The sequence below is a fragment of the Coregonus clupeaformis genome, unplaced genomic scaffold, assembly GCF_020615455.1.
Source record: "Coregonus clupeaformis isolate EN_2021a unplaced genomic scaffold, ASM2061545v1 scaf0611, whole genome shotgun sequence".
NCBI lineage: Eukaryota > Metazoa > Chordata > Actinopteri > Salmoniformes > Salmonidae > Coregonus > Coregonus clupeaformis.
The window spans coordinates 213,171-232,976 of NW_025534066.1; the positions used below are offsets into that span (position 1 = coordinate 213,171).

The 19,806-nt window shown below is 42.2% G+C and overlaps 1 pseudogene; it reads left to right on the forward strand.

Annotated features, from left to right (window-relative positions):
* Window positions 1-10,476: 10,476 nt before the first annotated feature.
* Window positions 10,477-19,121, forward strand: LOC123485191 (annotated as a pseudogene).
* Window positions 19,122-19,806: the final 685 nt, after the last annotated feature.

A 19,806-nucleotide genomic window follows, 5' to 3' on the forward strand; every position in this document is an offset into this window, starting at 1 on the left:
GATTCTCTGGTCTGATGAAACCAAGATTGAACTATTTGGCCTGAATGCCAAGCGTCATGTCTGGAGGAATCCTGGCACAATCCCTACGGTGAAGCATGGTGGTGGCAGCATCATGCTGTGGGGATGCTTTTCAGCGGCAAGGACTGGGAGACTAGTCAGGATCGAGGCAAAGATGTAGTGAATGGAGTGAAAGTGCACTATACTGTAGGGCTTCCGTCTGGCCACTCTACCATAAAGGCCTGATTTTAGGCATATTATGTGAATTAGAGCATGACAAACAGGTGCTGTTAGATTACAATATAATTGATCTGCCAGTTTGGAACAGTGTACACAATACTAAATGAAGTATAATTAATACCAGAGAGTCTGTTCTAATGCAAAGTTTAAAAACAGCCGGATTTGTGAAATTGCTTTATCCGACATTTTGCGCTTGCATGAGGCTTGGTGATCACAGAATCAGTAGGATATTAAACAAACACTCAAATAGGCAACAGAAGCAGGAACAGCATAGGGCTGAGTGACTCACTCATTCCTGGCTTTCATTCAAAATAAGTTATATTATAATGCAGGGTTAAAGACACATTCTTTCTGATTGTCTTTAGCATGCAGTCTCTCCTCTTGCTACAGCAAATTTTGTTTGAATTATGTGGATTATAATAAATTAATATATTTGTAGGGGTTGATACAGTTTTCGTTAGGGGCAAATCTGGTCTGTGATATTGAGTTAGAAATAGAAAACTTTAGAGTACTTAAGCATCGAATGCATTGCAAGTTTGCCCTTTTTTGGCCATTAGGCTACACTTTACAATAGGACTCAACTCTGACTGCATGTATCGGTAGTCTAAACTGTGGCACAAATTGGGGGATTTGTCACACCTAGCCAAGCTATTAGACTATCCTTTTGTAAATGAATGGAGGTGTGAATGTTTCAGTCAGTCTCTCTCCTATCGCACTAGAGTCTTGAATCAGGCAAAGAAATCAGCTGGCGGGTGGTCCTGGAGTTGAGAGAGAACTTGGGTAAATACAATGATGCAATTACACTTGACATGTGGACTGAAAATCAACCAATGTCAGCCTTTAAATGCTTTGTTATCCAAATGTTGAAAGTGCGTGTGGGCGACGGAGAGAAACAAAATGGTGCACTTTGAGGCCATGTGGGGGGAGAGTGATGCGGGCGCTGGAGATGGGGGGTGTGAGCAGGTGGGTCTAGGCAGGTGTGATGTAGTTGTTGTTTGTATGTTTTGTATTGTCTAAAAATATAAAATAAAATCTTACAAGAAAATTAAATAAGGAAAAATGACAAGCTTGCAACATGCATTTGATTATTCATTATGAATAGGATTTATTTCATTTATTTCATTTAAATTCTTCATTGTAACCACAATGTCACAAATAATTGAACGCACACAACATGAGCAGATTAACTTGGTCAAAACATTTCTTTATTAAAGACTATCAGAAAGAATGTTGGTACTTATTTATTTTGATCCAAAGCCACGAAGGAGTGAGTCACTCAGCTTTATGCTGACAAATATAGCTTTATGCTGTGAAATAGCCTTCTAAATAGGCCAAGCCTTAACTAATATATTAAATAGCCTTCTAAATAGGCCAAGCCTAAACGAATATATTAAATAGCCTAAACAAACTAAATAAATAAAGTAGCTCAGGTCTTGAAAATATGGACAACCTTTTTCCCCTCCCTATCCTCGCTGGACTCTCTTTCATTCAGTTTCTTCTTCACATCAGCAAAAAGGACTCCGTGTTTCAGAAACCCACTTCATATAGAGGGGCTATCACTCTTTCACACTGTGGTGAGTAAAGCCAGTTTGTTATTTAGAATTATTTATTTCTGTTTTTAGAGGGAGAGAAACCAAAAGCCCACCGTGCCTGTTTTTTGATAAATTGTCAGTCCACATGTCAAGTGTAATTGCGCCCATTGTATTTACCCAAGTTCTCTCTCAACTCCGGGACCACCCACCAGCTATTTTTTTTGGTTGTTGCCTGATGCAGGACTCTAGTGCCAGAGAAGCGAGACTCTCGGACTGAAACATTCACACCTCCATTCATTTACGAAAGATAGTCAATTTTCGCCTAGAATGACATACTCAAATCTAACTGCCTGTAGCTCAGGACCTGAAGCAAGGATATGCATATTCTTGATACCATTTGAAAGGAAACACTTTGAAGTTTGTGGAAATGGGAAATTAATGTAGGAGAATACAACACATTAGATCTGCTAAAAGATCATGCAAACAAAAAAACATGCGTTATTTTTTGTAAAAAAGAAATATCATCTTTGAAAAGGTGTGGAACCAGTGACAGCAGGGGTTCAAACTGTAGAACCCAGTTTCCTACATTTGAATATAAAAATGAATTTTATCAAACAAAACTATGCTACATTTTATCTCTGGGACCCTTAGGATGACAAATCAGAGCAAGATTACTGAATGTAAGTACATTATTTACCTTCAGAGATGAATGTATCAAACCAGTTGCCTTGATATGTTTTTTGTTGTTAAGCACTCTCCTCAAACAATAGCATGGTATTTTTTTCACTGTAATAGCTACTGTAGATTGGACAGTGCAGTTAGATTAACACAAATGTAAGCTTTCTGCCCAAATAAGACATGTCTATGTCCTGGAAAGTATGCTGTTACTTACAACAGTCATGCTAATCACATTAGCGCACGTTAGCTCAACCTTCCATACAGGACACCGATCCTGTTGAGGTTAGACTACCGATAGATCAGCGTTCTAACTCCCTCTTGTGATAGTGTGGTGCAATGACAGAATGACGCAATTTACCTAAATCTGCCACCCTCTACCACAAACGGTCGCGGCATAAGCTTGAAAGCGTTTAATTGAGGAACCACTGTATCTGAGAATGGTGGGAATCCAGCTGCCTTCTGAAAGGTAGTAAAATCTCTGAAACAAAACTCCATCCCTTTATTACCCCAGCAGGTTATGACAGCCATTACAGATAAGATGGACATTTTGCCTCAGCAATTAACATTTTTGGGTGATCTTAATCTGGATTGGTTGATGCCAGCTACTGATAGGCTGAAAAATATCTGCATTGAGCTAAGTCTAACTAAGTTGATAACTGAACCAACCCGCTCCCCAGCTTTAAACATTACCCCAGCAGGTTAGGACAGCCTCTGGTCCCATTACAGAGGAGATGGACATTTGTGGTGCTTTTAATAACCACTTTGCCTCAGCGGGCCACCTATTTGATAAGATAGCTTCTGTAAACTCTGATTCCAGCAGAGGGAGTCCTTTACTCACCTCGAGCCAGGTTGCAGAGAAGGATACGTTCCCAGATACACATTCCTCATTTTCAATTCAACCATTTGATGTCTATGATGTACTAAGTGCCTTATTGAAGATCAATGTAAAAATAAAAATCACTTATTGCAGAATCACTAGCCTATATTTTTAGCTTGACAATTGTTTCTGGGGTTATCCCTAAGATCTGGAAATCAGCAGAAGTCCTCCCCCTACACAAAGGCAGAGATCCTTCTGACTTGGATAACTACCATCCAATTTCCAAGCTATCTTGCCTTGCCAAAGTCTCTCAGCTTAGAACATGTTTAACTTCTCATTCTATTCTTAATGAGCACCAATCTGGTTTTAGACCTGGACATAGCACTGTTTCAGTGGCTACACTTGTCTTAGATGAGATTATGTGCCATCTTATTTATAATATAATATGCCATTTAGCAGACGCTTTTATCCAAAGCGACTTACAGTCATGTGTGCATAAATTTTTACGTATGGGTGGTCCCGGGGATCAAACACACTACCCTGGCGTTGCAAGCGCCATGCTCTACCAATTGAGCTACAGAAGGTATTTGATACGGTTGACCATTGTCTGAAATAGGCCTAGATCAGGCATTTTGCAGTTGGTTAAATAACTATCTAATGGACGGTATCAAATCTAGTTTCCTCAATATTATGAAAGGTGTGGATGGATTTTGGGCCATGTTCTCTCCACTATTTATATAAATAATATTGGTCTATCTGTTAAAACCTGTAGCATTCATCTCTACGCGGATCATACAGTTATTTACTCCTGTGCCCCCTCAGTACAGCAGGCCATTCATGATTTTCGGCATGGTTTTTTACTCAATTCAAAAATCACTTAATGATCTTAAACTAGTGCTAAATGCTAATAAAACCAAGTTTATGTTGTTCTCTAGGTCTCGTAATATTGACCCTGAGGACCTGCGTATTTGCTCATTGAAGGGAGCCCAAATTGAGCAAGTTCCCCATCATAAGTACTTGGGTATTTGTATTGACGATAAGCTCTCTTTAAAACACACATTGAAAAACTGACAAAAAAAGCTGAGAATTAAGATTGGTTTCTTTTATAGAAATAAATCCTGCCTCACTTGGGAAAGTTGAAGGACGGTTGTTCAAGCAAAGCTTCTCCCAGTACTTCATTATGGTGATATAATCAAAATTACATCCTGCGTAGGCCTCTGCTTTAAAATAGCACTGCATTTTATCACTGGAGACAATTTTTGTACACAACACTGCATTTTGTATAGTTCTGTTGGCTGGGAGTGTCTGACTACCATAAGGGCCCAGCATTGGCTACTTTTTGTATATAAAGTGGTTCTTCAGAGACTCCCCCACTACCTCAGCTCACGTATTAACTGGAGATCCAGCCATTTTCAGACCCGCTCTCAGGACTGGCTGGTTCTGGAGGTCCCGCGGATCTCCACTGACCTGGGGGAAAATGTTTTTAGTTTTTATGCCCCCAGCTCATGGAATAGCCTTCAGGCCATCTTGAAATTAGACTCGCTTGTCTCCATTGGACAGTTTAGATCGAGTTTAAGGGGGTGATATGTGAGAGTTGTTTGTTTTGATTAATCTATTTATTGTTGAATTTATTGTATTGATATATTATTGTATGTTCATGTTCACAGGGCGCACTTGCAAATGAGACCCTGGTCTCAATGGCGACCTACCCTGTATAAATAAAAGTTACATAATAAAACAAACAAAACAAAAATGATCAGACTGAAACATGCGATGAGAAGTGATCGGGTAAAATATGAAGCGAGTAAACGGAGACAGCTTTGGGTGAAATACAGTGAGCTCCAAAAGTATTGGGACAGTGACACATTTTTTTTTGTTTTGGCTCTGTACTTCATCACTTTGGATTTGAAATTATACAATGAATATGAGGTTAAAGTGCATATTGTCAGCTTTAATTTTAGGGTGTTGCCTTGGCTGCCTTCTTGGCAGTAGTAGCTGCTTTCTTGGTGTTCACAATTCTTCATCATCATTACACTATTGTTCTAAATTCAATCACCCTCTTCACCCTCATCATTCAGGTCATTCAAATGTAATTGTAAAGGCAAGTGCACGATTATCAGTTTCTATCTTGTATTCATCCATTGACGGCATTAATTCAGTGAGGAGAGAGACACATCAGCGCCAGGGTACCAACACTCAACATGTTCAACCCCTCCATTATCTCAGCCAATCATGGCTAGCCAGGAAGGATCCTGTCTTTCTCAGAAATAATTCACACATCTTGACTTTTTCCACATTTTGTTGCGTTACAGCCTGAATTTAAAATTGAATAAATTGAGATGTTTTGTCACTGGCCAACACACAATACCCCATAATGTCAAAGTGGAATAATTTTTTTAGACATTTTTACAAATTAATTAAAATGAAAAGCTGAAATGTCTTGAGTCAATAAGTATTCTCAACCCCTTGGTTATGACAAGCCTAAAAAAGTTCAGGGGGTAAGAATGTGCTTAACAAGTCACATAATAACTTGCATGGACTCACTCTGTGTGCAATAATAGTGTTGAACATGATTTTTACCCCACACATACAATTATTTGTGTGGTCACTCTGTTGAGCCGTGATCTTCAAACACAGATTCAACCGTAAAGACCAGGAAGATTTACAATGCCTCACAAAGAAGAGTGCCGATTGGTAGATGCGTTAAAAAAAAATCAGGCATTGAATATCCCGTTCAGCAGGGTGAAGTTATTAATTACACTTTGGATATTGTATCAATACACCCAGTCACTACAAAGATACAGGCGTCCTTCCTAACTCAGTTGCCGGAGAGGAAGGAAACCGCTCAGTGATTTCACCATGAGGCCAATGGTGACTTTAAAACAGTAAACAAGTTTAATGGCTGTGATAGGAGAAAACTGAGGATGGATTGTACTTACTCCACAATACTAATCTAATTGACAGAGTGAAAAGAAGGAAGCCTGTACAGAATACAAATATTCCAAAAAATGTATCCTGTTTGCAACAATGCACTAAAGAAATACTGCAAAAAATGTGGCAAAGCAATTTGGTGGCTGCATCATGTTATGGGTATGCTTGTAATCATTAAGGACTGGAGTCTTTCAGTAATAAAATGAAATGGAATGGAGCACAGGCAAAATCCCCCCAAAAATTACCTGGTTCAATCTGCTTTCCACCAGACACTGGGAGATTAATTTACCTTTCAGTAGGACAATAACCTAAAATACAAGGCCAAATCTACACCGGAGTTGCTTACCAAGAAGACAGTGAATGTTCCTAAGTGGCAAAATTACAGTTTTGACTTGCATCTACATGAAAATCTATGGCAAGGCCTTAAAATGGTTGTCTAGCAATGATCAACAATAAATTTGACAGTGCTTGAAGAATTTTGAAAATAATAATGGGCAAATGTTGCACAATCCAGGTGTGGAAAGCTCTTAGACGTACCCAGAAAGACTCACAGCTGTAATCGCTGCCAAAGGTGCTTTAGTAATTTCTGTATTTCATTTTCAATAAATTTGCAAACATTTCTAAAAACATGTTTTCACTTTGTCATTATGAGGTATTGTGTTTGGAAGGGTAGGATAAAATTTTTATTAAATGCATTTTGAATTCAGGCTGTAACACAACAAACTGTGGAATAAGTCAAGGGGTATGAATCATTTATGAAGGCACTGTAGATCAGTACTTTCTCCTTGGCTGAAATAGGATCATAATTTATTCACATTTCTATTCATATTTACGGATTCCATACGACTTTGTAATTAAGGCACATGAAAGTTCACATGTTCAAGAAGGCATTTCTGCACACAAATATTTTTTTATATATACTGAACAAAAATATAAACGCAACATGTAAGGTGTTGATCCCATATTTCATGAGCTGAAATAAAAGATCCCAGAAATTGTCCATGTGCACAAAAAGCATATTTCTCTCAAAATGTGTGCACAAATTTGTTTATATCCCTGTTAGTGAGCATTTCTCCTTTGCCAAGATAATCCATCCACCTGACAGGTGTGGCATATCAAGAAGCTGATTAAACAGCATGGTCATTACACAGATGCACCTTGTGCTGGGGACAATAAAAGGCCACTCTAAAAGTGTAGTTTTGTCGCACAACACAATGCCACAGATGTCCCAAGTTTTGAGGGAGTGTGCGATTGGCATGATGACTGCAGGAATGTCCACCAGAGCTGTTGCCAGATAATTGAATGTTCATTTCACTACCATAAGCCGCCTCCAATGTCATTTTAGAGAATTTGGCAGTATGTCCAACCGGCCTCACAACTGCAGACCGGCGTGTAACCCACGCCAGCCAAGGACCTCCACATCCGGCTTCTTCACCTGCGGGATCGTCTGAGCCCAGCCACCCGGACAGCTTATGAAACTGTGGGTTTGCACAACCGAAGAATTTCTGCACAAACTGTCAGAAACTGTCTCAGGGAAGCTCATCTGTGTGCTCGTTGTCCTCAACAGGGTTTTGACCAGACTGCAGTTTGGCGTCGTAACCGACTACAGTGGGCAAATATTCACCTTCGATGGCCACTGGCACGCTGGGAAGTGTGCTCAACACGGATTAATCAAAATGTAGCTGGCCATACAGGATCTTCTGCGGCAAGCGCTCCTGAGACATTCTAATGACATGCCCAAGCCAGCGTAGTTAGTGTTGGGTGACCATGGCCTCCATACTCTTATAGTTGGTCTTAGCAAGTATTTCTGTATGGGGCACACGAAGTCGCACCAGGTGATTCCCAGATTGCGCTGCAGGCATCTTATGTGGAATCGCTCTAGCTGCTTGTTGTAGCGGCTGTAAGTGACCTAGGCTTCACAGCTGTAAAGAAGTGTGGTGATGCAGACGGCTTGATAGACGCCGACTTTGGTGTGGAGAGTGGAGATCCCTGTTTTGGAAGACCCTGTGTCAGAGTTTCACAAAGGCAGCTGATGCTTGCTTGATCCTATTTTAAATTTCGAGGGTCGATGCTGCAGTCCTCTGAGAGGATGCTGCCCAGGTATTTGAAAGATGGGACTATTGCCAGTGATTTGTGTTCAATGGTGAAGACAGGCATGGTGGGTGGAGGGCTGGATCGCCATTGGCAGACCACCTCTGTCTTGGTGGTGTTGATAGACAGTCCCATCCTGCTATAGACCCTCACAGCCGCTACAAGGACAGACCGAAGGTCTTCCGGAGTGTGGGCCACAAGAGCACAGTCATCAGCATACTGCAGCTCAAGAACCCGCTCCGTCAAAACCTTGGTGGTTGCTTGGAGCCTCCTGATGTTGAACAGGTTTCCATCCAGCCTGAAGTCCACGGAACCCCGCTGCTGTCCTCAATCTCCTTGTGGAGAAACTGGGTGACACATAGGAGGAAGATGTTAAAGAGTACAGGTGCCAGTACACACCCTTGCCTCACACCGATGCTTACTCCAAAAGGCCATTTCCCTTGTTCTTATAGATGGTGACAATGTTTGCATCCTGCCACTGTTGGGGGACGATCTCCCAGTCCCAAACCTCCGTGATGTACTGGTGGAGCGTTCTGGTGCAGAAGTAACTTCCCTTCTTAAGTAGCTCTGCCAGGGATGCTGTCAGCACCAGGAGTCTTGTTGTTCTTGAGGGAACGGATAGCTGATACACCTCTTGGAAGGTTGGCGAATGGCTGAGGTCTTGAATGGGTGGACGGACAGGCAGTTCTTCCAGGATGAAGTGGTCTGTAGGAGAGTGCTGATTGAGTAGTGCTTCAAAGTTGTCAGCCCACCTCATCAGGATGTGGTTTTGGTCCTTCAAGAGAGTCAAACCATCAGCTGTTTTCAGGGGGGTGATGGAGCTGACTTCTACGGACATAAATAGGTTTCATTGAGTTGTAGAAATTGTGCATTTCGTTTTTGTCGGCATAAATGTGGATTTCCTGTGCCTTATTCATCCATCATTCGTTCTGCAGAGCACCCAAGGTTTTTTATTTTTTATTTATTTCACCTTTACTTCCTTGTGTGATGCATGCCATTGCTGGCAGAGGGTAGCAGATGTGGGGCTGTTGAGAGTTTCCCTGTGCGCTTTGTGCATATTGTCCAGTAAGGTTGTGATGGTGTCAGAGTTCTCATTGAACCAGTCCTGATGTTTCCTACCTCTGTAGCCAATGGAGTGGGCCGCTGCCTGATAGAGCACTGAGCTAATAGATGCCCACTTCGGTCCATTGGGTCCTCTGCGCTCAGAAGAGGCTCAGTCTCCCTCAGCCTTTCAGCGAGAGTGCAATGGAACTCGTCCCTTACTGCAGCTTTTTCAAGCCAGGTACAGTGCAGACGCCTCTTACTGGAGTTCTGCAGGCGTTAGGGGGGACGTATTCTCACCTGGAGTTTAGCCAGTATCATACAGTGATCTGTCCAGTATTCTGCACCCCTCATGGCACCTGTCAGCAGGACGTCATTAGTGTCAGAACATCTCACTATGACGTAGTCGATCAGATGCCAGTGTTTGGAGCGTGGATCCATCCATTATGTTTTATATTTGTTATTCTGCTGGAACAAGGTGTTAGTGACAATGAGATCGTGCTCGGCACATAGAGTTAGCAGTCTCATACCGTTCTTATTGACCTGGCCAACATCATGCCTACCCAGCACTCCGCTCCCATATCCTGTTGTTCTGTTCTACCCTAGTGTTGAAGTCACCCAGCAGAAAGATCTTGTCATTCCTGGGGATGTGGTGAAGGGCCTCATCTAGTGGCTGGTAGGAGCAGTCCTTTGCCTCATTTTCAGATGGTAAATTTGGTGCGTATGTACTGAGATGAGTAGCATAACGCATCTTGGCTAGGGGATACAGAGAGACATGAGTCTTTCACTTATGTCGACAGGTGTTTCAGTGAGGCTGGGTAAAAGGCTGTGCCTTAATTGCCCCGTCCCACACAATGCTGATGTTGTCTACCCGGAGGGTAACCTTTCCAGAAGAAGGTATAGCCTTTTCCCTCCTCTTTCAGGGAACCTTCATCCAGGAACCTGTTCTCACTCAGGGCAGCAATGTCAATGTTGTAGCGCCTTAGTTCTGCAGCAATCAAAGCTGTTCTCCGATGGGGTCTATCGCTATTATCGTCAGTGTCCAAAAGAGTTCTAATGTTCCATGTTGCCAGTTTCAGGGAAATTATTTTCTTTAGCATTTTTCGACCGCTGAGTGGAACTCCAAATAGGTGCGGTAGCCTATCCAGGATGGAGTGAGTGGGCAATTTTTAGGCCAACTTTTCTAGGCCTCTCCCCAGCTAGGGTGAGCAGTGTGGCTCTTGAATAGGGCTGCTCAGTCACACAGGGGTAGTCCTGTGCCGCTGGCGTCCAGGGGTCTGATTAAGGGCTCCCGGTGCATTCACTCCTGCCCCCGTCACCAGACACCCCAACGCCACCAGACTTTAGTCCAGTTTCCGGTTGATGGCTTCACCGAGGTCAGTAGTGGATACCTGCGCAAAGGAAGTTATTTAAAGTGCTGCTGAGGGTGTGCAATCCCCAACAGCACTATTTCACTGTAGGGAAGGTGAATTCCAGTGGCAAGGGGGAAACCCAGGATGACCAGTATCTTCCACAGCTGTAGGAGGCTGCCGGATCCCCAGTCTGTCGGCGTTCGCCTACCACGCTGGAGAAGTGTGCTCTGTACCGGCCAGATGGCAGACAGTGTGTATGATATCGTGTGGGTGAGCGGTTTGCTGATGACAACGTTGTGAACAGAGTGCCCCATGGTGGCGGTGGGGTTATGGTATGGGCAGGCATAAGCTACAGACAGCGAAAACAATTGCATTTTATCTATGGCAATTTGAATGCACAGATATACCGTGACAGGATCTGAGGCCCATTGTCATGCCATTCATCCACCGCCATCATCTCATGTTTTAGCATGATAATGCACGGCCCCATGTCACAAGGATCTGTAAACAATTCCTGGAAGCTGAAAATGTCCCAGTTCTTCCATGGCCTGCATACTCACCAGACATTTCACCCATTGAGCATGTTTGGGATGCTCTGGATCGGCGTGTATGACAGCATGTTCCAGTTCCGCCAATATCCAGCAACCGCACAGCCATTGAAGAGGATTTCAATTGACTGATTTCCTTACATGAACTGTAACTCAGTAAAATCTTTGAAATTGTTTCATATAATACAATTAAGTCAGTGTTGTGTTAAATAAGCGCTTCTTTAACATGTGATTTTAACCCAAGCTTTGCTCAGTAGAAAAACGTTTTTCAGAGTTGTTAAACCCAATATCAATCAAAATCAATCAATCAATCGAAAAAAATATATAAAGCCCTTTTTTACATCAGAAATTGTCACACTGCTATACATATACACAGCCTAAAACCCCAATCACCAAGCAATGCAGATGTAGAAGCACAGTGGCTAAGAAAGAAAAATAGGAACCGAGGAAGAAACCTAGAAAGACAGGCACCTAGAAAGAATCCTAGAGAGGAGCCAGGCTCCGAGGTGGCCTGTCCTCTTCTGGCTGTGCCGGGTGGAGATTATAAGAGTAGCATGGCCTTTTAGGCCAGATCGTTCTTCAAACATTCGTATACAAAGAGGATTGGGACAAAATCCCTCCTGAGATGTGTGCAAACCTGGTGGCCAAATACAAGAAACGTCTGACCTCTGTGATTGCCAACAAGGGTTTTGCCACCAAGTACTAAGTCATGTTTTGCAGAGGGTCAAATACTTATTTCCCTCATTAAAATGCAAATCAATTCATAACATTTTGACATGCGTTTTTCTGGATTTTTGTTGTTATTCTGTCTCTCACTGTTCAAATAAATCTACCAATAAAATTATAGACTGATCATTTCTTTGTCAGTGGGAAAACGCTACAAAATCAGCAGTGGATCAAATACTTTTTTCCCTCACTGTATGTTTGTCCTGTGCAGTTGAGGCGCTGTCATTGGCACAGTGACCTGTGCCAAATCGCACAGTGGGAGCTTTGAGCATGAGCAGCCCGTCATTGCACGAAGGCTGTTTTCTTAGAAGTACAGTCTCCTTTATTACAAATTTAAAAGCATAACTCTGCCAAAATTGGTCTGATTGCAACAAGTGATGCATAATTTTGTGGTCAAATTCTGAGTTTTTGCTCCCACAAAGGCTACATCCGTGGGAACCGCTCATGTCATGGCCATCTATGTCATCATGGCCAATAATAATACAATTACTGTACTTTCCCCCACCTTCTTTCTATCCTGTACTCTACCCTACCCCCTAGTTTCAGTTTCTGATTCTACCGACTTCCCTTTCACTTGCACCTTTTCTCCAGGAGTCCGCACCTCAACAGAAATAAGTTAGAAAGGGACTCTCAACCAATGAAAATGCTGCTGTAATCATTCAGTTCGTAGAGCACACGATACGAAATGCTAGGCATGCATACACATTTAGTCGGACGTGTGAAACATATTCTAGAACACACTAACACCAAGCTGTGAAGAAATTGTATTGTTCCGCCTAGAATATAAACCCCTTGTGTCCTGCCTTTGTGGTGGGCTTTACTTGTGGAGACTTCGACCCCTAATTCCGGTTGGAGGATTCCCGCAATCAGAGGGTAATATCCAGGGAGGGAATTCTCCATCTTGGAATATTCCAATTGGGATTTCTGAAAGACGTGGGAACTTTGGGAAAGTTTTTGGGGAATTTGCAACCCTAGGTCCCTAATCCTCAACTCTGGGCATCCCCTAATTTCCCCTGTGTGATTTTCTATTTCAGTATCGTGTCGTTGCTGATCAAAGCCACCAGGAAGTCCAGTGTGAAACGCAGTGGCGTCAGTCCCCTCCACCTGGCCGCCGAGTTCAACTGGGACAATGTCCTGGAGGTCCTGATCGAGGCCGGCTACGACGTCAATGCCATGCTGTCGGAGGACCGATCCATGATGTACGAGGACCATCGTAGCACAACGCTCTACTTCGCCGTCGCCAACGGCAACGTGGACGCGACCACCATGCTTCTAGAAGCTGGCGCCAACCCAAACCTGGACACCTTCAACTCCGCTACTGGTGGCCGTGAGGCAAGGTAGTATCGAATTGGTAACTTTGCTGGTGGAGCACATGGCCAACGTCAATGCCTACGTCCCCACTCACCCCACCTCATTCCCGGCCACCGTCATGTTCAGTATGAAGTATCTGTCCATGCTGAAGTATCTGATGGACAACGGCTGCGATGCCCTCTCCTGTTTTAGTTGCACTTACAGCAGTGGTACACACCCACCCCTTCAGGAGACCTCTGAGAGAGATGACTTGCGGTACAATACCGATACACACAGAAATACTGGGGAACCTGTTCAGGTAAACAGAATAAGAGTGAAATGTTTAGTATGTGCATGTGTAATATTTTCACGGACAGTGGGGTACATTTTTTTTTAGGGATCTCTTGACAAAGATGTGAAAAGAAGACTGTATGAAATAAATAATACAAATACTGAGCTCTATTGTATTTTTGTTTTTATACTAATACAATTGCTCAGAGAAATACATTTTGTTTAACAAGCAATAAAACAATCTAAAAAAGGATAGGGGTCAAAATGATTGGATCCCCTGTTTTCAATACTCCACCGCCCTCCCCTTGCAAGGATAACAACACTGAGCCTTTTTCCCAAATGTTTTATGAGAATGGAGAACACATTGGGAGGGGTCTTAGACCATTCCTCCGTACAGAAACTTTTCAGATCCCTGATATCCTTCATCTGCGCTTATGGACTGTTCTCTTCAATTCAAACCATAGGTTTTCAATGGGGGTTCCTGTCCAGAGACTGAGAGGGCCATTGCAAAATGTTGATTTGCAAAAAACATTTATTTTTGGATTTTTATGTGTGCTTGGGGTTATTGAATTGCTGGAAGATCCACTTTTGGATTCCAATTTCAGCCTCCTGGCAGAAGCAACCAGGTTTATGGCTAAAATGTCCTGATACTCGGTAAAGTTCATGCCGTTGACCTTAACAAGGGAACCAGGACCAGTGGAAGCAAAATTGCCCCATAAGATCTACCACCATATTTTACAGTAGGTATGGGGTTATTTTCTGCATATGCCTCTTTCTTTCGAACACAAAAACCCACCACTGGTGTGCGTGGCCAAATACCCTCTATTTTCATGTCATCTGACCATAGCATCGGTTTCAATCCAAGTGCCAATGCCGTTTAGCAAACTCCAGGCATTTACATTTGTTGGGTGACATGAAAATAGAGGTTTTGCACACACACCAGTGGTGGGTTTGGCATCAATTTATTTTTTAAGAGGTTTGAATTGAAAAGGCAGTCCATAAGCACAGACGAAGGTTATCAAGGATCTGGAAATTCTGTATGGAGGAATGGTCTAAGATCCCTCCCAATGTGTTCTCCAATGTCATATTTCTTTTTGAAAAGTCTGTGTCATTAGGGGAGGGTGCTGGAGTACTGAAAACAGGGGATCAATAATCTTGACTTTATACAATATCTTGACTAAAGATTTTTTTATTACTTGTAAAAACATATATTTCTCAGAACAATTGTATTAGTATAAAATAATATAATGAAAAAATGTTTGGGAGCATATATAAATATAGCTCAATATTTGTATTATTTGTTCTATATAGTATTTTTGCTCATCTTTATAAAGGGATCCAATAATGGTGTATCCTATCTATTTTGAGGTCCTACTTTACTTTAATATATATATATATATATTATACACTGCTCAAAAAATAAAGGGAACACTTAAACAACACAATGTAACTCCAAGTCAATCACACTTCTGTGAAATCAAACTGTCCACTTAGGAAGCAACACTGATTGACAATACATTTCACATGCTGTTGTGCAAATGGAATAGACAACAGGTGGAAATTATAGGCAATTAGCAAGACACCCCCAATAAAGGACTGGTTTTGCAGGTGGTGACCACAGACCACTTCTCAGTTCCTATGCTTCCTGGCTGATGTTTTGGTCACTAATGAATGCTGGCGGTGCTTTCACTCTAGTGGTAGCATGAGACGGAGTCTACAACCCACACAAGTGGCTCAGGTAGTGCAGCTCATCCAGGATGGCACATCAATGCGAGCTGTGGCAAGAAGGTTTGCTATGTCTGTCAGCATAGTGTCCAGAGCATGGAGGCGCTACCAGGAGACAGGCCAGTACATCAGGAGACGTGGAGGAGGCCGTAGGAGGGCAACAACCCAGCAGCAGGACTGCTACCTCTGCCTTTGTGCAGGAGGAGCAGGAGGAGCACTGCCTGAGCCCTGCAAAATGACCTCCAGCAGGCCACAAATGTGCATGTGTCTGCTCAAATGGTCAGAAACAGACTCCATGAGGGTGGTATGAGGGCCCGACATCCACAGGTGGGGGTTGTGCTTACAGCCCAACACCATGTGGGACGTTTGGCATTTGCCAGAGAACACCAAGATTGGCAAATTCGTTGGGAGGAGATCCCTCAGGAGACCATCCGCCACCTCATCAGGAGCATGCCCAGGCGTTGTAGGGAGGTCATACAGGCACGAAGAGGCCACACACACTACTGAGCCTCATTTTGACTTGTTTTAAGGACATTACATCAAAGTTGGATCAGCCTGTAGTGTGGTTTTCCACTTTAATTTTGAGGGTGACTCCAAATACAGACCTCCATGGGTTGATAAATTTGATTTCCGTTGATAATTTTTTGTGTGATTTTGTTGTCAGCACATTCAACTATGTAAAGAAAAAAGTATTTAATAAGATTATTTCATTCATTCAGATCTAGGATGTGTTATTTTAGTGTTCCCTTAATTTTTTTGAGCAGTGTATATATATTTACGTGACTGGTATAGTATTACACTATACCTAGTAGTAATTATACTACAGCCAGGTATAGCAGTTTTAACAAAAAACCAATCCTTACCCCAGGACACCAACGGGTGAAAATAAAGAAAAAGGAGCACTCTGTTTCATAATATGTCCCGTCAATAAATTATCAGATCTATGCAGAAACCGAGTGCTCCTTTTTCTTTATTTTCCTGGATAGTCACCTGTTGAAGTGTCCTTGGGTAAGGAATGTTTTTTGGATTTACTATGTAACAATGTTTATCTACACTGTAATCACCAATGTAACTGTCATGCAGTCATGTTAGCACATAGGTATGTGGGACACTTCTTACACTTCTTGTAAAGTGGGGACCATTGCTGTTTGTGTTTCCATCATTAGTTTTGTGAGATAATCTCTACTCGGGCAATAAGCCGCTGGGCAGGACCCATCATAGACGTACTCCTGGATTATGTTGGGCAGGTGAAACTCTGCTCCAGACTTACTGAACACCTAGATAGCTTCAAGGACTGGGAAGTCATCAAGGAAAAAGCAAGTGAGTGTCTGACTTCCAAACAAACACACGCAGATATGCTCACATACTGTAGATACACAGACACAATTACACATATGTGACTTGTTTCAGGAAACTAGGCGTATCTCGCGCGTCACTACTTCACAGGAGAGCCATTTGAATGTAAACTTTTTTAAACTATCAAAATGCGTTTTTTGGCAGAAATGCCTTCTGGAACATGTGAACTTTCATGTGACTTAATAACAAACGTGTATGCCATCTGTAAATATGAATACAATTGTTAAATTATGAGCCTAGATGGTTTAGCCACAGAAAAAGACAGCAACCTTCCCGCTAGCAATGATTGGCTGAGATAATGAGTGGGCTGGACATGCCGAGAGATGAGTTCGGATTGGTCTGCCATGTAGCACGCTTCTGTCTATAACATGAGTTGGTCAGTATGTGTAGTATCCTTTCTAAGGCAGCTTTTTTGAAAGATATCACGTAGTAGAACTGCATAAGTGTTGCTCTCCACTTTCTGGAGGACCGAATTTTGAATCAGTAGAATTAGAGTATGATAGCTAATGAGATGGAGAAAATTCTAGCGTTTGATTGCAAATATGCAGACAGAGTCAAAAGAGAACACACAGAAGGCTGTTGTTTAAAACACCTGTCTCCGGATTACATCTTCAAACTAAGGGCAACTGTCACGGATCCCCCGGTACTGCTGCTCATTCCATTCACCAGTTCCGGAGGTCTATGTCACTGGCTTTCTAGGCGTCACTGACATGGATCATTACCACCATCCCCGGACTGTCTTGTCCCATGTCCGTTGGTCTCGTGAGTACCGTGTATTGTGCTCTTGTTGTTTACGGGTCTCATCCCGTGTATTGTGTAGAGGTTACACCTCACTCTTTGTTTGGGTTACATCCCTTTTGTATATATATACGTGTTTATGTTGGGTGGAGTAAATAAAACCCTAATACGTATTCCTGCGCCTGTCTTCAAATCATTATACTACGTGACAGCAACCATGGCATCCGTGACAGAGAGGGAGATGCATCCATCCAGGTAAGATAGTCTAGCTAGCTAAGTTTTTAGATATTACACGTTTGTAATTTTGTCAGAAAGTTGTTTTAATTTCAAGTTAAAGTGTGCTGGTTTGTGAAGGCAATGGTTTGTGAAAGGAAAAAAAGTTGAGCAAGGCTTGTAAGGAGAACAGAGAAATGTGCAATAGCTCCTCTCTTTCTCGCTCTCTCCTCTCTCTTCTTAACAAACCCTCAAAACTGTGGGCTAACTTGGGGGAGAAAAAATAGTACAGTCAAATTGAACATGGTCAATTCATAAGCACGAATAAGAATGATATATTTTTTCAAATTGAGAAATGTTCTATTGCGTATCGACGAGATGCGCATCATATGCATGAGCGCTATTTTTTAAAACAAGGGATAATTAGTAACGGTTATATTGGGATACGTTTTGAGAGTTCAAAGACAACTTTGGTAGTATTGTAAACCTTAAAATGTGTGGTTTCTTGTAGGCTACAGAATCAGAGAAGGGTTGTTTCTCTGAACCTCAGGTAGTAGGCTCAAGCAAGCCTGTTTCTCTTAGTGCAGCCTGCCCTGCCTGTCTCCCAGACTCTGACCAGCAGCCTATCCTCCTTATTTATGTTCAGAAAACAAATTTGAAGGCCAACAGTGTTGGGGGATAGCACTAATCACGTTTATGCAACCTAATAGTCACACTTAGAGCACTTCCAGAACCAATTCTGTTCCCCATGATGAAAGGTTATGACTGAAAACGTTTGGGAAGCACTGATCTAGCTAATGATTAGCACAAATATAAATGGGCAACCCCTATGCTTCAGCCTATTTGATTATAGCCAGTATGCTGCATGAGTTAGGCTACAGCTGATAATGCTTTTTGCTAAATAACACACCAGCCTGATAATATGGACCAGTATGTGGACCAATGTATATTTTAGGCGGTGTCAGCATCAATTTATTTTCATTCATTTTGGAGTACAAAAGTCACCAGAACTGACTTTCTCACAGTCGTTCAGTTGTGGTTGGGATATATTGACCAAATTATCAAGAAAGTTTTGGATGTATTTTCCCTACAACATTTACCAGAAACAAGCATTTCACAGTTATATATTTAAAAATCTCCAGGGGGAGCATGCCCCCGGACCCCCCTGGAAGGGTGTTGACTCCAATATGCAACACAAAGTTACACCCTTGGCTGCTGGGGGTTACTGCTGTGATGAGGGGGATGCCATGCACGCATGCACAGAAGCCACTGCCCAAACGGGCACTTATTTGGAGTGACTTGTGCACATGTTATATATATATATATATATATATATATATATATATATATATATATATACTGTCTAGACTGTATACAAGCATATATTACTACATATCACCGTATATATGTTGCCATTGTCTTCCAGCGCCACCACGTCGACTGATGCAGCTGTGCAGGCTGAAGATCCGCCAGCAAGTTGGAATCCACAGACTGAGGTGCATCAACAAACTGCCCCTCCCACCACGACTGATCAAGTACCTCAACCATGAAGCGCGTAACCAAGAAGAGTTTTGTGAATACTAATGTGTAAAATCATAGTCAAAGTAAGAGACGACAGAGGGAATATAGCACAAAATCGCTTCACATATTCAGTGTTTTTAGTGTGATATTTGAGCAAAGCTAGAGTTCACAATTAAACTTTAAGACCAGACTAAGGTAGACTTATCAAAGTTGGTAAGTGTATGTGCTTGCACTTCACTTCAGACAAACTCCTCATGAGGGTGCCAAATGACTTCACAGAGGACTGATCCATGGATGAAGTTCTGTTGACACCTCCATCCCTCTTGCCCTCTGGCATTGGACTGAACTAATACTGTACCACATAACGCAATCTAGTGCATTATTCATGCAATGTACTGTCCATGTTATGATGGCTCACATTTTACCACATATAATAATCTACAAAGTTATCTATTATCTTGGATTGTTGTCAAATTAGACTATGATCATTCATTGGATTGTGAATTATCACAAACATCCATATGGTAGAGGCAGCTGTTTTAGTCTTGAAACAGGTCTTAGAAGCAAGCTATTCTGTATCCATGACTAAAAAACTGCATTGTTCAGTATTATAAACCTAGTATATAATTGCAAAACCTGTCAAGGCAACATAAGCTACTTACAAACAATGTTGATTGACAGATGAACACACAAGCACAGCCCGCCTTTTCTGTAGAATT